The sequence below is a fragment of the Zea mays genome, chromosome 7 (genome assembly GCF_902167145.1).
Source record: "Zea mays cultivar B73 chromosome 7, Zm-B73-REFERENCE-NAM-5.0, whole genome shotgun sequence".
Taxonomy (NCBI): Eukaryota; Viridiplantae; Streptophyta; class Magnoliopsida; order Poales; family Poaceae; genus Zea; species Zea mays.
This window is the reverse complement of record NC_050102.1, coordinates 98,199,847-98,221,222: the sequence shown is the minus strand read 5'-3', so window position 1 is coordinate 98,221,222 and position 21,376 is coordinate 98,199,847.

Genomic DNA, 21,376 nt, shown 5'->3' with positions numbered 1-21,376 from the left:
CATTTACATCTTTGGGGGATATTGCTCTTGTAGAGCTGAAATAAAAAAAGAGAGATTACATGCTATGGCCCCATTAAAAACCTTTCTCCCCCTTTGGAAAGGAAAAGGGTGCCATAGGAAAAAATAAAAAAGATTATATCAAGCTACACATAATATCGCCGAAGCTCATCCGCATTCCAAGATCTAGGAATGTCGTTGCCGTCCATATCCTTCAATCTGTAAGAACCGGGTCTTGACGAAGATACTACCAGAAAAGGTCCTTCCCACTTTAACTGTAGCTTGTCTACTGTATCTGGATTAGCAACTCTCCGAAGTACCAAGTGCCCTGGCTTGATATTTTTTAACCGAACTTTTCTGTCACGCCATTTTATTGTTTCGGCTTGATATTTATTGATATTCTCCACAGCCTGAAGCCTGATCCCTTCTATAGCATATTTTGCCACAGAATAATCAGCTTCGTCCTCCACCGAAGCCACTGTTCTTATTGATCCAGCTTTAGCTTCTTCTGGGGTTATTGCTTCATCACCAAACAACAATTTGAATGGTGTAAAGCCTGTTGACCTTGACATTGTTGTGTTATGGCTCCACACCACTTTGATTAATTCATCTGGCCACTTTCCCCTGGGCTGATTGAAGATTAACTTCATTATTCCTATCATTATAATGCCATTAGCTCTTTCGACAAGTCCATTTGACTTCGGATGTCTAACCGATGCAAAATGAATCTTCGTGCCGATTTGTTCACAAAACTCTTTGAAAGCTTCGGCATCAAACTGTGTTCCGTTGTCCACAGTTATAGCCTTCGGCACTCCGAAGCGACAAACAATATTTTGCCAGAAAAATTTCTGGATAGTGACCGAAGTTATTGTGGCTAAAGGCTTCGCCTCAATCCACTTAGAAAAATACTCTACTGCCATCACAACATATTTTAAATTTCCTTGTGCTGGTGGAAGTGGGCCTAGCAAATCAAGACCCCACCTTTGCAACGGCCAAGTGGGCTGTATTAACTGAGTCAGAGACGAAGGCTGTTTTTGATCTCTTGCACATTTTTGACAGCCTTCGCATTTTTGGACTAATTCTGCTGCATCCAAAGCTGCCTTCGGCCAATAAAATCCTTGACGAAAAACTTTTCCCAGCAAGGGCCTAGATCTGATGTGAGATCCACACAGGCCTGCGTGTATTTCCTTCATCAATTCTATACCTTCAGCTCTGGATAAACATTTGAGAAATGGAGAACAGACTCCATGTTTGTATAACTCCCCTTCTATTATTACATATGGTCAGACTCTTGCCTCTATTCTCTTGTTATAAGCTTCGTCATCTGAAAGGCAATTGCCCTGGAGAAAAGATATAATCTCGGTTCTCCAATCTTCACTATGAACATGAGATATATTGAACACTGCTCTTTCAAGAAGTTCCACCGAAGGTGCTTTTATTGTCTCAAAGAATACTTCCGAAGGTAAAGGCAGCCCTTGTGCTGCTGACTTGGCTAGCAGGTCAGCGTGCTCATTTTCTCCTCGTGGAATATTCTTGACAGAAAACCCTTCGAAAGAAGCTTCAAGCCTTCGAACTGTATCCAAATATTTCTCAAGCTTCGGATCTCTTGCTTTACAACTCTTGTCAACATGACCAGAAATAACTTGGGAATCGATTTTGAGAACCGCCCTTCTTATCCCCATTGCCTTTAACTTTCGAGCCCCAAAAGCAAAGCTTCGTATTCAGCAATTTTATTTGTGCAGCTGAAATCAAGTTTCACTGCATAGCATGTTCTAACTTTGGAAGGTGCAACTAAAACAGCAACTGCACCTGCCCCGAAGGTTCCCCAGGAACCGTCGCAGAACACTGTCCAAGCTTCGGCATCTTTACTTGTTTCTTCCTCCTGAGCCCCTGGCATCCAGTCAGTGATGAAGTCTGCTAACGCATGGGACTGAATCGAGGATCTATGCACATAATCAATGCTGAATTCGTTGAGTTCTGCAGCCCACTTTCCAATCCTTCCAGTAGCTTCTCTGTTCCTCATAATATCCTTCAAAGGCTGTGATGAAGGAATAATTATATGGTATCCTTGAAAGTAATGTCGAAGCTTCCTGGAGGCCATTAAGACAACATATAGCACCTTCTCCAATTCTGTATAGTTTTTCTTTGATAAACTGAGAACTTCAAAGACAAAGTATATTGGGGCTTGCTTTTTAGTTTGTCCTTTAAGCTCCTCCTGGACAAGCGCCGCACTCACTGCAGAGTGCGAAGCTGCCACATACAGCAGCAGAGGATCCCCTGGCGTTGGTGGAATTAGCGTCGTTAGATCTATCAGATACTGCTTCAGCTCTTCGAAGTCTTTCTGCTGAGCTGATCCCCATTGAAAGACTTCGGCCGACTTTAGCACTTCAAAGAATGGTAAATTTCTCTCTGCTGATCTAGATATAAATCGATTCAAAGATGCCAATCTTCCTGTCAGCCGCTGAGCCCCCTTCATTGTGCTTGGCGGCTCCATCCGAAGAATGGCTTCAATTTTGTTTGGATTAGCTTCGATCCCTTTTGTTGAAACTAGACAACCAAGGAATTTGCCCTTCTTTACTCCGAAGACACATTTTTCTGGATTCAACTTCAGGCCAGCTTGCCTAAAGTTAGCAAATGTTTCCTACAGATCAGCAATGTGATTTCTTGCTTTGTGCTTTTTACTATGATATCATCAACATATGTTAGCACATTTCTGCCTATCTGAGAATGAAGGACTTTCGCTATCATTCTGCTGAAGCTTCCTCCAGCATTCTTGAGCCCCTCAGGCATCTGGAGATAACAATATGTACCACTGGGGGTTATGAATCTGGTTTTTGGCTCATCTTCCTTCTTCATCCAGATTTGATGGTAGCCTGAATAACAGTCTAGTAGGCTCATGAGCTCTGACGAAGTTGCTGCATCTACTAGAGAATCTATTCTTGGTAACGGAAACTCATCCTTCGGACAGGCCTTATTGAGATAAGTAAAATCAACGCACATTCTCAAATTACCATTGGCCTTCTTCACCATAACAGTGTTGGCTAACCATTCTGGGTACTTTACTTCTCTAATGACGTCAGCACTAAGAAGTCTTTTCACTTTGTTCTGAGCACCTTCGGCTTTGTCATCAGACATTTTCCGAAGCCTCTGCTTTCTGGGTCTGAAGGATGGATCAACATTGAGCGAGTGCTCAATGACATCCCTGTTGACACCACAGAGATCGTTGGCTGACCATGCGAAGACATCTTTGTTGTTGAACAGAAACCTTGTTAGGGTTTTCTCCTGCTCTTCAGACAATTGAGATCCCAGCAGCACCTTCTGCTCTGCTATATCTTCACATAAGAGCATGGGCTTCGGCTAATCGGCCGAAGTAGCCTTCTCCCTTCTGTACTTGTATTGCTCACAAGCTTCGGCTCCATCTATATTATGGATTGCTTTTGAATCTGTCCAGTTTCCTTTGGCCTTTCTGGCAGCTTCCTTACTATCATGAATAGCAATAGTCCCTTGATCCGAAGGTATCTTCATGCAAAGATATGCTGAATGAAGAATTGCTTCAAAGGCATTGAGTGTCCCATGACCAATTATTGCATTGTAGGGGTACTCCATGTCGACAATATCAAACACAACTTGCTCAGTCCTTGTATTGTTGACAAATCCTAAGGTCACTGACATCGTGATCTTGCCGAGGGCTACAATCTGCCTTCCTCCGAAGCCACAAAGAGGGTGTGTAGCATCATGAATCTTATCCTCTGGCTCTTGCATCTGTCTGAAGGCCTTAGCAAATATTATATCCGCTGCACTGCCTGTATCAACCAGAACATTGTGGACCAGAAACCCTTTGATAACACAAGAAATAACCATAGCATCATTGTGAGGGTAATCCTTGAGCTGAAGGTCCTCTTGGGAGAAGGTAATTGGGATGTGGGACCATCTTGACTTGATGAAGGGTCCTTGCACCCTGACATGTTGTACCCTTCTCTGTGCCTCCTTCTTCTGCTTCTTGTTGGCCGGCTCTGAGCATGAACCGCCCGTTATTAGGAGTACGAGCTTCGGAGCCGAAGCAGCTCCAGCTTGGTTGTTGAACGAAGCCATCAGCTCAGAAAGTGGAAGTGAGTTCACCGGAGGTGGGCGCCAATGTTGGGGACTTGTTTTCAAATGCTATGAATTAAGAACAAGGCAACATAGAATGTTAAATATTAATGTCCTTCGTCCGCTGAAGCATTATCTCCCCAAGGATTTAATGAACTTCGGACGAAGGCCATGAGCAAAAATATCATGAAAGTCATACTTTCGTGATCAGACTTATAAGACAATGTAAAACGAAATATAAAATACAAAACATTAGAGAAAGGTGTACCAAAAACAGATAATATTATTCACATATTTTATTATACAAACCTAAATATTAAACATAATATTTAGGTCCATTTATACCTTCGCCTTGACAAAAAGCAATAATTCCAGTGTAATGTGTCAGCGACTACAGGATTGCGTGAACAGTACAGGGGTAGTTCACCTATTTATAGGCACAGGGCGCGACCTATGTAAAATTACATTTATGCCCTTTACAATCGACTACAATAATGACACAAAATATCATGGGTCTTTAAGTCATTTCATCTTTAAGTTGGTTCGCCCCTTCGTCTTGAGATCTGTCACTGTGCCGAAGCTTTTTAGGTGATAGCTTCGGTGCTGCTCCTGAGAGGTTCTGCCGAAGGTGTTCTCTTGCTTTAGGATCTTTGGTTAAGAAGCATACCCCCAACAACCCCTCAGCCAAACAGCTGCATGTCTAGAGGTAGAGGAGTAGACTCCTCACACCGGGTAAGTCTAGCTGAGTATTAGTATACTCAGCCTTGCTTGTGGCATAATTTTTATAGGTTCTCTGGAAGACATGGTTGCTGGAGTGACTTGGCCGTCCATCTTGCCACCGGGTTGGACAATCGAGTGGGACCCTACCTCGGCTGAGGAGGAGCATGAGGAATGATGGGACAGGCTTCCCCATCCTTCCATTTACTTATCGTTAGTTTTATTCCGCTGATTCCGAACAATGATCACTACTTTTGCTAAAACTCCGATGATGTTGTAATAAATTTAATACTCCTTAATGTTGGTTTTATGTTTTATTGTATTTGCTCTGTGCCTCACCATCGAGTGAGTACGTGGTACTTGATCCTATTAGTGGCCTCGTCGGACTAGATCCGAGGGACTGACGTGTTATTCCTATTTAAGTGTGGTCTAGCCTCTAAGGTGGGACTTAGGCACTTAAGTTGGAATAATTCGGGCGGTTCCGCCACAACGACTCCCAGAAAAAACCCGAGAGCGGACAGTTTATGAGGTGCTCGGCATGGGCACCGGACAGTGTCCGGTGCGCCACTTGGCAGCACCACTTGCTCCAAACTTTGTTGAGTTCCCAACTTATATTCTTTGTTGGTTTATGATGAACTTTATGCACATGAGATAAATGACAACTAGGGAAAATAGTTAGTCCACGTGATTTGTGATGGACGTTAAGCACCAAAATCGACTATTGGAAATGTTTTAAACTCATTTCCCTTTCACACCGCTCCCACCCCCTCACAGTCGCTGCCACGGCACTGTCGCCTCCTCCCATCCTCCTCCTCACTATTGTTGTCTCTGTCCGCACTTCCTCGCTCATCACCCAACCGGTCATCGAGGACTCCGAGCCCGAACAACCCTGATTGCGTGCCCAACCTCCTGGCTCCCAGGCTCCCGGCCTCCAAGCCCATACTGCCTCCGTGTCCTAGGCCTCCCGGCATCCAAGCCACTACGCTTGCACCGCACCACCACCTCCACTCCACCGGGCGTTATCTGCACTTCCGAAGCTGCGTGCGGCGCGCTCGCGCTGAGAGCGGGAGTGTCACGCCCCTTGGCCGGCACAGCGTCATCGACGTGAGTGCGCGCAGTCGTCGCCGCGAGATCGCCGGTAAACAACACTGCGAGGTGAGTTTGTTAACTGAATTCTGTTCTTCGATACCCGGTTCAGTTCATCTTACAGACATTTAATCTCTCCACTCATGGGCTGTCCCAAATACTCTTCACATATGACGGCCCACTGGCCCACCAGCTTACAACTCAACACATACGTCTCTTTCCCTTTCTGATATCTGCGCTTCAGCACTCAGACCCCTTCAGTAGTTGCAGTGGTCATGACATCTGCCCCTTCGCCAAAACTTGCTTGTCCCCAAGCAAGGACAGTAGGAAAACGAATCAGCATACCATGAAAATATGCATTGCCCTTTTTCACCAAGCTGCCATTATTGGGAATTTCCATTATCGTGACACCTGCATGTGCCTCGGTTGGAAGTTGCAGATGGAATGCCATTGCCCAAACCATTGCCAACACTGTGTATAGTACATAATACTGAAAGTCGCACAAACTTCGATTGAATTCACTGTAATGTGTGCAATACCTCTAGTCCCAAGCCAATTGCTCTTTGATCACAAAACTGTCAGCAACCTTCAGTTGTATCCAAGCAGCCCCCACGAAATCCACAATCCCGTTGAGCACTAGTACAACCAATACCACATTGTTATACCCATATCGTGTTGTACATGGAAAACAACCAATTTTCCACAATCGAGGATGATCCTGGATAGCAAACAAGTATTGCTGCTCTTCTTTCTCTTCATCAGTAACTGACCACTGCTCTCCGAACTACTCCACCATAGTTTGCAGACTGATCCACTACGCTTCGCTGCGCTTACAGAACACTCCCACACCATTGAATCATGAAAGGTTCGAATCAATTTAGTGCTGAATGTTGAGCTTCTGCCCACCCAAAACTGAGGAAGTCTTCTAGTCTTGTCCTTCTGCACTGAGAACACATTCCCATATGGAATGTAAATGGTCACCCTCGGCCACAAATCCTGAACAAAAGCATCAGTCGCTATATTCTCCTTGCCTCTATCATACACCATTCTGAACTGTAAGCCCATTAATTTGTTCATGAATTTTTGTTGAGTGTATGGCTGAGACTGAACTGCCATAGCACCGTTTCCTGGGCTAAAACCATTTAGCCACCATTGTGTCAGTTCAGATATCCCATGTCGAACACTACCCTTGTTTTGCCTCCCCTCAAAGAGCAACATGTTCTTGCATTCCAATCTCACCTCTTGCCCAATACATGCTTCATATAGAACAAGCATGAAACTATCCTTAGTAAAGGGTGTTGCCCAGTTGGATACATGAGCAAATGAGCCATTTAGAATAGCTTGATCTCCGCACTGGTTAGAACAAAAGAAAATAAACTGGTCTGCATCCTGCCTACCAAATGAGGACACTGGTATACCATTTATCCAGGCGATTCCAAGCGCAACCAAGCTTCTATAGTAGATTTCTGGTGCAAGATGTTTTAAAACCTGTGCTGCCCATTTTTGCATGGTTATCCATACGTCAAAAGTAGAAGCTTCGCAAGCCACACCAATGGATGGCCAAGGCTCAAATGAAGATGGCTTGATATCCTCATTATTCAGTAGAACACAAACTAACTGCCTCTTCTCAATAATTTCATTCTTGATACAGCTCCCTAGAAGCTGATCACCAAAACAAGTTTGGGCACTGCCAGAAACAAGATACGCCACATGTGCAGAACTGCAAGTTGTGATTTCGCAGCGCATTGTAGCAACTCCATGTGAAAGATCTTCAGCTTGAAGAGGCGGATGAGCACTGGCTCGGTTCTGAAGTTTACTCGCACAAATCTCAATATTCAAGAGTGCATTCAAGCCATCTTTTAGTGTGCCCAATAAACATGCATCCAGGGTGCATGGTACTCCACAGAAAAGAAATTTCAGGTTCACGTCTTCATCATGTATTCTTATAGCTGAAAAACCTTCAAAACAGCCTTCTTCCTCATCCACTTCATCTGTCATAGCCTCAAGTATGTCGCTACCCACGACCTCTTCTTCATGATCATCAACCCCAGCGACGCCTACAATCTCGCCTACACCATTAGTTTCATTGATTGATTCTGGAGCCAATTCTTGAGAAAGGATACCGCCAGCACTAGTAGCATCAACATTTTCAGCATCCTTCTCCTTCTTAGGGTCATCCTCAAGCACACTGACCACACTAGCAGGAATAAACTCATCCATGTTTCCTCCATTCATAACCACTGCAGTTGCCTCACTCGGTGGGTCAGGCCTGCTGGCCTCATCTTCAATGTCACCCTCCTTCTTAGCTGATTCTTTTAAGGCTTCTTCACCTTGAGCAAGCTGCTGCAGTAATCCTTCATGCGTGTGAGTTTCAGCTTGCATCTCCCCATCCCATGCCACTGTAAGACCCATTTCACTGGACATTGAGTATGTACTTACTTGCTGTGACATTCCAACAAAAAACCATGGGGCATCGGGCACAACATCCTGCTTGCAATCGTTGGGCATCTGGTTCCCCACTCCATGAGCTAGACGCTGCCAAAAATCAAGTGAATCGAAACCAAGTAACACTTCTTCATCCCAGACCACCTTCTCAGCAGATGTTTCATCGAACACTGAATAACCAGAACCTCCAAAGCACCTTGGAAAGGCAATGACCTCCTCACTGTAGTAGGGGGGCATTTCATCGAACACAGGAGGGGCCATACCTCCAAGCAGAACTGGGATGTTCCGCACTGCTGCTTCCACGTTGCAGGTATGATCGTGCAGACCCTTCTGCTTCACCTCCATTGCCTCCAACCTACTGTCGAGGCGATCCAGGACCTGCATCACCTTGTCTCATCGTTCCTCGCCCTTCTGCTCCGATGTCGGCATCACAACGAGCAGGATGCTTGTCTGAGCGGATGGCATCACCAACAACGCTGTAGCAAGAAAACGCCGCAGATCGTCGATGGAGAACGAAGCCTGCGTCGACGACCTAGCCGAGTGAACGACACCCAGGCAACTCGTCGAACAGGTTATCTCCGGTCTCCGCCGCCAACACCACCAAGTCGACTGTCTGCCAGAGATCGATGAGCGTCGATGACGCGATGCTGATGCCGAGAGTCGTCGATGGAGACGGGAACCCACGTCGAAGACCCTGGTCACCGCAGCAAAGACGCCGATGAGGAAGACACAATCGCTCCTCGAGACGCCGAGGATCGGAAGCTTTGATACCACTTGTCACGCCCCTTGGCCGGCACGGCGTCGCCAACGTGAGTGCGCGCAGTCGTCGCCGCGAGATCGCCGGTAAACAACACTGCGAGGTGAGTTTGTTAACTGAATTCTGTTCTTCGATACCCGGTTCAGTTCATCTTACAGACATTTAATCTCTCCACTCATGGGCAGGCCCAAATACTCTTCACATATGACAGCCCAATAGCCCACCAGCTTACAACTCAACACATACATCTCTTTCCCTTTCTGATATCTGCGCTTCAGCACTCAGACCCCTTCAGTAGTTGTAGTGGTCATGACAGGGAGCCCGGAGTCGTTCACCGTGTCCGACATCTTCATCCTCCGAGGAGCAATCCACCGTCGCCAAGGAGCCGAGTACTCGACACACGCATCGCGCCATCAGGCCCTTCGCCGGCGATGGGAACCCACCACACTAGGTATGACATGCTTCCATGCACCTTCTCTTCCTTCCCCTTCCTGGTGCGGGTTGAGGGTGCTTCATGGGCGATGGAGTCGATGGAGGTGGTCGACGTAGGCAGCTAGAAGGATGATGTCGTCAATAATGGCATGATATTACTCTGATGTGATTTTTGGTGATTTTTGCACACCGTCGGTATCTTCTTGCTACAATCATTACTTTTCCAATTATATCATGTGCATAACCAAGTATTAACCTAACATGTAAGTTATTCACATTGTGGATTCGTAGATTATCTGCTTACCAGATTACTATTTGGGTAGAGCAGGGAGTAATTGGTTATTTTTTGTATCCATAATACAAAGAAGCTTCATGTAGCATATGGTAACCTTTTTTATGGCATCACTGAAATTACAAGAAAATGTCTTCGCGATCCGTCTATTTTTGCAACAAATTCAGTGTATTGTGCAATTTCTTTGTATCAATGCCTCTTTGATTAAATAGTTATGAACTTATGATTACCCCTTTTACTCATTAGAAGATTAATCTGCTAGGACAGATCCCTTATTTTGTTGACTATAAGCTTTGCATAAAAGATTCTTTTCCAAATGAAGTGCTTGTTTGCTATTCTTTTAGTTGTTTTTGCATCCATCTTCATGTTTTCTTCATTAAAAACTCTGAACCATCTCTGAATTTTGTTTCAGGACAGCACATGTGATGGATAATTCTAAAGTCCACTTAATACAAAAAGTTTATGGAACTAGTACTTTATTTTCATGAACTCAACTTCTTGAGTTGATTCAATGTTTTTCATGTGTATATATAATTTAGTGCTTGTCATAATATTGTTGTTCTAAAATCATGCGGCAGTTTTGGACCATCCACCTTTTATACACATACAAAAATTGATTTTGTTGCTTCCTATGCGGTGCTGCATTCTATTACATTCTTCTTTGCATATGCTTGCATAGAAACCCTACTAGCTTTGGGATGTAAATTCCATAGTGTACTAGGCACCTTAAATTCTTGATTTTTAATGAAGTTTTTTTAAATGGTATGTCATTAATTTTCCCCTCATTAGTTCATAAAAGCAAAATCATATTTCTAGGTATTCCAAATAGTTTCATGCTACAAACATGAGAATTAAATATGGCCATACGCTACTGATGTTCATTTTTGCAATCCCAGGTATAGCTGATGTAGTTGGAAGACGTGTAGGTACGTACTCAAAAGATTCTATAGAACCCACTTTGGTTGCCATGTGTCAGATGCAATTATTGAAGTTTTAGACCTCACTTTGGTCCTAATTTACTTTTCCCATCTCACTTTTCTTTAACTTAATCTGCTTAAGTACTTTAAACCTCTATCATTGACAAGACTTTTCTGAATCATATAAAGTGTAGGCTTACCATTCCATATATCTGCTATAAACTGACATGCAAAAATTTTAGACTTGCCCAATCATCAAGATGACATGTTAGAGTACCTATTAGGGTTTTTGGTGTCTCCTATGTACTTACCATCTCACCCCTATTGTAATAGGCCTGGCCCAACTACCGAGTCAATACTACTCCCAACCCCACTCAAGGGTTAGGATTTCCCACATGGTATAGAGCTAGGTCTAATTTCTCCCACCCTCCCAGCCGCTGCCGCTAGTCCCTAGCAATCGCCACTCCCCTTCCTCCCTCCCTCCCTCCGGCCGCCATCGCCCCCCAGGCCCGACCGCCGCCATCCCAACCCCAAACCTCCCCACCCACGACCGCCCGCACCTGTCTCGCCGTCGCTCCCCCTTCCTCCCTCCGACTGCTGCCTCCCTTCGGCCACCGCCAGCCTAACACGCCAGCCGCCACCGTCCCATGCCCGGATGGCGGACCCTACCAGCACCGCCCCCATCCCACAGTGGTTGGCGAGGCCCTCCACACGCTTGTCGCGGCCACGGCCACCATGGGCATGACCCTCGCCCCCTGGCTGGTCCGGCCCACATCACTGTCGGTCTCTCCCCCGCCCGCGTCGTGCCCCAAAGCATCATGGACGCGGCCGCCGTGCGCGCAGGGGCACTGTTCCCTACCAACGCCGTTGTGGCCCTCTCGGGCCTCATCGCCCGTTGGAGCACCAGGGCTTCATCCCCAACCCCCACACCAACGCGCCCGTCGACAAGGCTCCGTTCATCTCCGTCCTCGAACCCCTGCCCACCATCCTCCCGGCCACTCACAGGCGCTCTTCTCTCGTTCCCCACCGAGTTTTTCCACACACAACCCCATCTACACTGATGCAGCCGCATCACCACCGGCCACTACGCCTGTGTCTTCCACGCTCATCGCAGCCCTCGCCACCATCCAAGCAGCCGTCGCCACCTCCTAGGAACACCAGCGTGTCGCATCCCTGGCCCTGGAGCACGAGCGGACCATGGGTGCCACCCTGACCGCCCACATGGCCACTGCGCAACGCTTCATCTACGGGCATCCCCCGATGGCTCTTGACGCACCTCCGCCCACCCTAAAGGCTCCCCACGCATCTGGACTCGACACCGACCACATCGCCACTCTCCACGCCCAGGCTGACGGTCTCCACAACATCCAGTACCTCGTCTCCATTGTGCTGGACCCGACGTCCTCCCACTACCCTCACTGGTGGGGGCAGGTCCTACTCACCCTACGATGCTATGCTCTCGCCGACCACATCCTCTATGACATCGTCACCCCGCCGTCCTCGACCTGGTCCCAGATGGACACCGTGGTGCTCTCGTGGCTCCACGACACCATCACCGTCGAGCTCCAGGACATCATCCGCAGCCAGGCGCACACGGGCCGCTAGGCATGGCTCACTCTCGAGGAACAATTTTTCGGGAACCGGGACGCTTGGACCCTTCACCTTGACATCCAGTTCCACCAGTTTTCTAGGGGGACCTCTCCATGGGGGAGTACTGCCGCCAGATGAAGGGCCTGGCAGACTCCCTCCGCGATTTCGGTGAGCCAGTGGTGGACCGTACCTTAGTGATGAACCTTCTGCGTGGTCTCAGTCCCCGCTATGGCCACCTGAAAACTCTCATCAAGAGGACCATGCATTTTCCCACCTTCCATGCCATGCGAAATGAGCTTCTCCTCAAGGAGCTCACCATGACGATCGAGGCTCCCACTCTGGCCCTAGCACTCTACAGTGCCACCCCTGGTGCTCAGGCGCCTTCCGGGGGACAGGACCCCCGCACTCCGTTGACCGGGGCCCCCGCTCGCCCCCGTGGGCTTCAATTCAACCTCCTGTCTATGTATTTGTAATCTGAGCTTTATTTGTCTATGTATCTTCTTATACATCGTACTTGTATGATTTTGTCATATGAAGTTTGAATGATGATTAAAAGGGCATACCTAGTATGTATGTCTATTAAGTGTGTATGTCTATATGATTATGTGAATACAAATCTATGATTTGTGGTGGTTTTGTGTTTATATTTATTTATTGGATTGGTCACTGTTGAATGCTAATTAACTTTATATTATTGTTTATAACAACTATAAATATGGCGACTTTATGTTGGTTGCTAAATGTATAGTATAACGACTCAGGGTTGGTCGTTTAATCTATGATACAACAATAGACGGTCGGTCGCTAAAAAGCCTTTAGCGATGTCACTTACATCGACCATCCTTATGAGTTGATAAAAGTTTTTAGCGACCAACCGTAGGTCATTGAAGGCGCTTTTAGCAACCAACCGTAGGTCGCTGTAAGTGAACTGTCGTGTAGTGCCTTTTGATTAAATGAGAACATATGTTTGCAAATATAGCAAACGAAATTCTATGCAAGCAAGACTTGATCCAAATGGATCCCCTCAGCGTTGAGCATGTTGATGAAGAACTTTATTGGGGGCCTTCATCTTTGGAAGGTCCTCAAAAACACATTTAACTGTTGGTTGTCTACGCGTCAATAAGTGTCATAGGAGCTTTAGCGGCAAAACACCTTCGGAGCAGGGCGGGAAGAAAGACGAAGACGGTAGCTTCGTCATAATACAAGGAGACAAAGATAAAAGATCAACGAATCCGGGAGAAGGTGTCATCCAGAATGATAAAGGCATAATACAATTTGCCCTCACATCATTTGTGTACCATACATACTGGTCTTACAAACATATTTGTAATTTCATATGAAGTTGTACGTTACCCTATAAATAGATGAAAAATGCTATGCATAAAGTAACTTTTGGAGGCCGACAATTGCCATGTGTAATTTATCCTCTAAAGCACCTTCGCTTTAGCTTACATCAAGAAGTTGAAGGTACGATTGTAAACGTTTTCTATATGGAGGAGGAAATAAAGGGTTTAAATGTCTGAGACGAATTATAATGTTTAACTTCTTCATATCCTTCGTATATTCATTTCTATACTTTCGTATGATTCATTTTGTCAAGCGTTAACCTTTGTCTGCGAAGGGTTATCAAAAAGGGATAAATATTTGAAGATGAAGGTTAATTACCTTTTTAACATTGTGTTGCCTTGTTTTCAATCATCTATTGCAATTGAGAACGAGTGACTAACATTGGCGCCCACCTCCGATGAACTCACTTACGACCACCTTCAACATGCCATCGAAGAATCCTTGCTCCTCTGAACACCAATCAAGATGGAATTCTCTTAAGAGAAGCCCAGAGTAAGAAAAGGAAGACTGACAGCCCAACTCCACAAGATGAGGAGCTGAATCAAGAAATCAGCAACTTTGAAGCAATACACCAACAAGTGGAGAAAGAAGAGAAAAATGCTTCGGCTGTCTGAGTTGCAAAAGAAGATTGACGAAGCAGCTAAAGAGATGCAGCACATCGCGCATGATACTGAGCACCAAGAGTATCGACAACACCAAAGAGACCTTCGGCAGGAAAGCCCCAACCACGAAGACATGTGGTACGAAGCTTTTAACCATGACAATATTGCTTTTGATGATGCTTCTCCTTTAACTACAGAGCTGCAGGCAGTACCGTGGCCATCTTTGTACAAGCCACCTCAGTTGCCCATGTACGATGGTCACTCTGGCCCGAAGCAGTTCCTTATGAGTTATGAAGCGACAATATCATCCTATGGAGGCAATACAACCGTCATGGTAGTCAAGAGTGTTGCTCAGACTTGGTACTCATCTCTTAGGCCAGGAACAATAACATCTTGGCAGAAATTGAAAGATATGTTGATCACAAGCTTCCAAGGGTTTCAGGCAAAGCAGTGACTGCTAATGCTATATTCCAATGCACACAAGATCATGAGGAGTATATACAGGCTTACATCCAATGGTTCTTATGGCTATGAGCCCAAGCATCAACGATAGCGAATGAAATTGTCATTGAAGCAATGATCGAGGGGCTTCGGCCGAGACCAGCGACGCAGTATTTTGCCATGAAACCTCCTCTAACTCTAGAGAAGCTCCTCCAAAAAATGGATGAATACATCAGCGCTGACAATGATTTTCAACAAAGGAGAGAAGCCTTCAGATACTCCAAGATGACAAGGGGCTTCGCCAAAAGATTCAATCCAAGGCATGTCAGAACAATTCACAACTCAAGCCAAAGTGAAGACAAAAACAACCATACTCAAGGGCAACAAAATCACTCCTAATCAACAGGGACTCAACAGAGTTCCTTCAGACTGCTAGCTCCAAGAGGAGGAAGGGGAGGAAGAAGCTTTGGGGGGGTGTTGGGGACTTGTTCTCAAATGCTATGAGTTAAGAACAAGGCAACACAAAAAATGTTAATCGGTAAAATCCTTCGTCCTTCGAAGCATTATTTCCCTTAGGATATAATGATTTTCGGACGAAGGTTACGAAGGGCGTACCTTCATCAACACAGTATTTAATAACGAAGAATGAATCATAAGGAATATGAAGGATAACATAGACAATTATATATTATTATCAACTTATTTTTGCATTATTATTATGAAGAAACAGAAATGACATCGAATTACAAATGTACCTTCAGCTTGGAAGGAGATGAAAGTACAGGTGTGACGCAAAAGAAAATGCCAAATCAGCGTGAACAGTACGGGGGTACTGTTCACATATTTATAGGCACGGGACACAGCCCATACAAAATTACATTCATGCCCTTTACATTTGATAATAATTCTATAGTAATCCACCGAGGTCTGAATAGCCTTTTCATCTTTAAGTCGGTTTCATTTTCTGCTACCATGCCGAAGCTTTCCCGCTCACATCTTCGGCGCTGTATCAACCTTCGTATTATTTTGGGCTTCTCCTACTGTGATACCGACTCGAGTCCGAAGATACCTGTTCACACATTATACTCCAGAAATACTGTTAAATCCTGTTTTTGAGGACCTTCGTAAGCCGAAGGCCCCCAACAGTAGCCCCTCGCAATATTAATTTGTTTAATAAATTTAGATTGCGACAAGGACGAAGGCTTTAAGCCGAAGGTCCGAAAAAACACCTTCCCTTTGCTAGAATAGCAACATTCACTGACAGGCGGGGTCTTTCAATTTTCAACGCACTGGGCGTATAAATAAGATCATACCGCAAGCTCATTTGGCATGCTCTCTTGCCATCTGCTCCCGCTCACTCAATTTTTAGCTCTTGCGCACCAAGATTTGCTTAGCTTTTTAAGTTTTGAAGCTTCGGCATTGAAAACAGTTTTTTAGTGTTTCCGAAGATGTCTGAAGATAAGAAGGCTGCTGCTGAGATGAAGCTGAGTCTCGATGAAGAGAAGAACCTGGGGTTTCTTATAGCAATGTCGAAGACCAACACAGAAAAAATCACCAAAGAGATTTTAGAAGGTTTGTCTGAAGATACTGATGACAGCGATAGTTATGATGTGGATAGTGGTGGTGAAGACTCCGAAGATCGCCCCTGGCGACCAAGCCATTCAGTTTTTGGCAAATCAGGTATCAAAGAAAATCATCTTGTCAACATGAGGGGAAGATACTTCCGGGATTTATCCATTGTGAGGGTCGATGAAGGAGAGAAAACTTGCCCGACTCCTGAGGAAAATGAAGTCGTAGTGTTCCGAAGCTTTTTGAAAGCTGGACTACGATTTCCCCTGAGCAGCTTTGTCGTAGAGGTGCTGAAAATGTTTGAAGTCTATCTTCATCAACTTACCCCTGAAGCAATTATAAGGCTGAATATCTTCGTATGGGCCGTGAGAAGCCAAGGTCTGGAACCTAATGCGAAAAGTTTCTATAACATACACGAATTATCATACGAGACAAAACCTTGGGGTAAGGAACAGTATCACAATAATTTTGGCTGCTACAATTTCGTTTCTCGATCTGGGTCAAGCTGTCCCGTGCCAACCTTTCGGAAGAGATGGCCCGGCGACTGGATGACAGAATGGTTTTATGTGAAGAATGACCTGAAAGCACGAGAAGATATCAAAGGTATAATTATGCGCCCTATTTGGCAAAGCTTCGGCCTGCGGAGGCCGAAGGTTGAAATGAATGAAGCTGCCGAAGAATGCCAAAGAGCCTTCGGAGTTATTTGTTCTTTTATTGGAACGAGAGATTTGGTCCAAGAGCATATTGCCTTCAGAGTATGGCCGCTTGCGGAAAAATGGGAAATGCCGCAAGAGACCATAAAGGAGGCTGACGAAGGTGGCCTTATCAGGCTGAAGTATACTTTCAAGTTTGGAGATAAATTCGTTGAGCCAGATGATGACTGGCTAAAAAGCATTGAAAATTTAAGTGATGAGCTGCTTGGGGTTTACTCGAAGGATGAAGATACTGCATTGTCAGCAGCCTTCGGAGGCCAAAAAAAAGAAAAGACTGAACAGGGTGTTTGACGCAATCGGGTTCGTCTACCCTGACTATCGTTATCCCATTCGAGGGCAGAAAAGAAAAAACACAACCTCTGCGAAAGAAGAAGCTGCAACTGCTCCTAGCGAGCCAGAACCGAAAAGAAAAAGGATAAAGGTCCTCACACATCGGCCACGCTATATTGAACCAGCCTCGGTGCCTGAGTTCACCGGAGAGACTTCTTCGGCCACCGAAGCTGAAAAGCCAACCAAGCCAACCTTGCTGCCAGAAGTCGCAGAAATGGCCGAAACGCCAACAAGGATAGAATTGGAAGAACCAAAGATTTTGTTACCAGAAACCAAAGAGATGGCCGAAGCGCCATCAACAGAAAAAATGGAAGAAGTAAAAGGACCAACTGAGGGATCAAAAATATCAGAAGTTTTAAGTCCTTCAGCAAATGTTGAGACAATAAAAAATCAAAAGGTGCCAGCGGTGACTCCGAAAAGAAAGAGAATGGTCAATGTGCTAGATGTTCTGGAAACAATTAAATCCTCAAGCACACCTCCGAAGAAGACTGTTGCCATTCCCGAAGCGAAAACTGAAATTTCTGAAACTAAGGCTCCAGAGCAAGAAACTGAAGCTGAAGCTGGGCCCTCAGAGCCCACGAAGGTAAAATACTTGGAAACCGAGGAAGAAAAAATAACGGAGCCAATTCTTGTTGAGGAAATCAGTGCTATTGCCCCCGAAGCATCCCCCAAAGTCCTTGATTATATTGTTCGTCATGCTTCGGGGAAAAAATTATCAGAAAAAGAAAAGCAAGAGGCCCAGCTTTACGCCCAAAAACTGAAGTATCCAAAGGGGGCATTAATATTCAATGGCAGTGGAGAAGACGACTTTTTGTATTGTCTCCCTAACAGCAAGGAGATTTCTGTCTGTCGGGAGATGAGCAAGAGCTTCGGATTCCCAACACTAGAAGACGGGCTCTCGGTGCTATCGAAAAACGATCTGGCTGACAGCCTGGCATATAATAGCTTAAAGGTGCAACAAATGGGATCTTTGTATTTTTTGTTGAGACCAAAATTTTTCGTTTGCTTAAATCTATTGACGCACACACATTTTTCTTTACAGGGCCTGATACTTAGCAATGCCCTCAGGGCCCAAAAAGATGCCGAAGACGAAGGGTGCGCTATAGCCCTGAGCAACCTTCGTTCCGAAGTAATTGAACTGAGGAACGAAGGTCTCGAAAAAGATAAAATATTACATTCATTGATAAATAGAATAAAAGAAGACGAAGCTACTTTTAAAGGTCAAGCTGAGGCTCAGAAGCGTGAAATTGAAGATCTTCGAAAACAACTGGCCAGAGCCAAAGAGGAACGCATACTTGAAGAAACGAAGCGAGAACTCAGCGACCAATGGGCAAATCATTTAGAGGGAACTGTTGAAGAGCTTCGTTCGTCCTAGAAAAGATGCTATAACAAATCTATGGAGTGTGTTAAGAAGTTGAAAGCTAGCTTCGCCAGCGTCGGCGCATTCTCGAGCGAAGAAAACTTTACAAGAGGCAACCCCGAAGGTCCCATCGAATGGATTAATCACGAAGCTGAGGCCTTCGAGGAAATTTTAAATAGCCGCGGAGACATATGTGCTTTCTCGGGTGCCAGGGGGATTGCCACCATTTTGGAGAAAAAGGGCTGCAATCATGTAAAGATTTTAGCGCAATCCGAAGCTACCTTGTCCTTCGAAGATGCGAGAGATCCTTCAGCCGAAGCTAGCATGGTTGGTGGAAAAATTTTCACCGATGTCTGGGATAATGGTGGTCGAGAAATGGCTCGAGAAATTATCCAGAAAAGCGAGAAGGGCATTCACGACGCTAGAGAAGTAGCTGAGGCTGCTGAAAAAGGCTCAGAGCCCGAAGGGCAAATAGGTATTAACTAATGGTTTTTATTGTATTGTAATTTTTTGTTTTGAACTTCGTTCGCAATTTGTAATAGCAATGTAGCCGTATCCTGTCCTCCTTCAGATCCTACTAAAGCGTCTCCGGGCCCTCACCCGAAAGGAGATGACGAAATTAAAAAGATGGCTGAAGCCATCATGGATGAAATTGTTAATCGGCTCCTGAACGAAGCTGCAGAAGTTGTTCTGAGAGAGGATTAAGTACTATTGTAAAAACTTCTGAAATGTAACATGTGTAACATCTTGTAGCCCTGAATATAATATACCTATTTTTATTGTTCAATTCTTTACGATGCATGAAATTTTACATACGTACCGTTTTTGAGTCTTTGACGAAAAAACACCTTCCCTTCTTTTCATGCTTCGTGAAGAAGAATTTTTATTTATCGCAACAATATCCGTAGTGTGCTGATGAATAATATCCAAGCTTCGTGAAGATATTTTCCGAAGCTACACTTCCGAAGATCAATAGTGCATCTCCTTATGACTTAGCATGATTTTCTCCTTTTTCAAAACATTCTTCTGAAGGTCGATATTGTGTCCCCTTCTTGTGCCATATGCAGCATGATGTATGATGCTTATGCTATGCAAAATGATGTGATGATGTTATGCTATGTAAGATGATATTTATTCCGAAGACACACGCACATCCCTGCGATAAAACACATAATTTTTTTGAATCAGTCGTTGACTTTTTGCTATAAGCCTCCCTTAGGAGCTTCTTCGCCTTTTACTTCAGCGGAATCAGCGTTTATTTTTCGCTGTAAGCCTCCCTTAGGAGCTTCTTCGCCTTTTACTTTCAGCGGTATTCGCGTTGACTTTTCGCGCTTTGCCTTTTACTTTAGGCAGTATCATCGTTGACTTTTCGCTGTAAGCTCTGCATTCCCTTTGGAACGACTTTGGAGCAGAAAACTTACACTGCGGTCCCTTTGGAACGGCTTTTTGTAACTTCAGCAAACTTACTCTGCGTTCCTTGGAACGACTTTTTGTTGCTTCGAAGAATTTTTGATAATTCGAAGGTCCTCCTTGTTATCGCAAATCTTTAAGCTTCAACAACTTAAGCCTGTGGAGAAAATATATTTTCCTTGTGACAAACAACGAAACTATTACATGAAATCTAAAAAATGTCCTTTATTACACAGAAAATAAAACTATATGAAAAAGACTGCTATCAAGGTAGGATATTTGTCAATAGATGTGCTTCGACTCTGGCACAGTGCTGTTGACTGTGCGAGCTTCGGATTGTTCTCTGAAGTCCCTTTGGTGTGGAGCATATTGGCTCCCTTCTGGCTGTTGGCCTTGTTGCAGCGGTCGTGGAGGCGGAGGCTGTTGCCAGGAAGCTTGAGGTTGACTCGCCGAAGCAACAGAAACTGCATGGTGGTTGCCTACATATTCTGGGATGTAAGGCGAATGATACGAAGCAGTGTGCATGACCTGCTTCGGCTGAGCCTGTTGTGCTGCAGCTTCGGCTATTTCCTTTTGCTTCTAGATGGTAACATGGCACATCCTGGTGGTATGGCCCTTGTTCTCACCACAGAACAAGCAAAAAATTCTTCTTGGTTGATCTCCAAATCTTCCGTCGAAGCCCCTGGCGCCTCTGCCTCTTGGAGCTGGTGGTCGGAAGGAGCCTTGCTGTTGCCCCGAAGCCTGTGAGGAGCACTGTGGCCTTTGCTGCTGGCTCCCCCTATCATCATTTTGAGTAGAGTTGTGAATTGACCTAATGTGCCTTGGATAGAACCTTCCTCCGAAGCCCCTGGTCATTTCAGAAAACCTGAAAGCCTCCTCCCTTCTTTGACGAAAATCATTATCGGCCCGAATGTACTCGTCCATCTTCTGGAGCAGCTTCTCCAAAGTTTGAGGAGGCTTCCTAGCAAAGTACTGAGCTAAAGGTCCTGGCCGAAGCCCCTTGATCATGGCCTCAATGACAATTTCATTGGGCACTATTGGTGCCTGTGCCCTCAAACGCAAGAACCTCCGGACATACGCCTGAAGGTATTCTTCGTGATCCTGGATGCACTGGAATAGAGCTTGAGCAGTGACTGGCTTCGTCTGAAACCCTTGGAAGCTGGTTAATAACAAGTCCTTCAGCTTTTGCCACGAAGTGATCGTTCCTGGTCGAAGGGAGGAATACCAGGTTTGAGCAACACTCCTGACAGCCATAACAAAAGATTTGGCCATGACTGCAGCA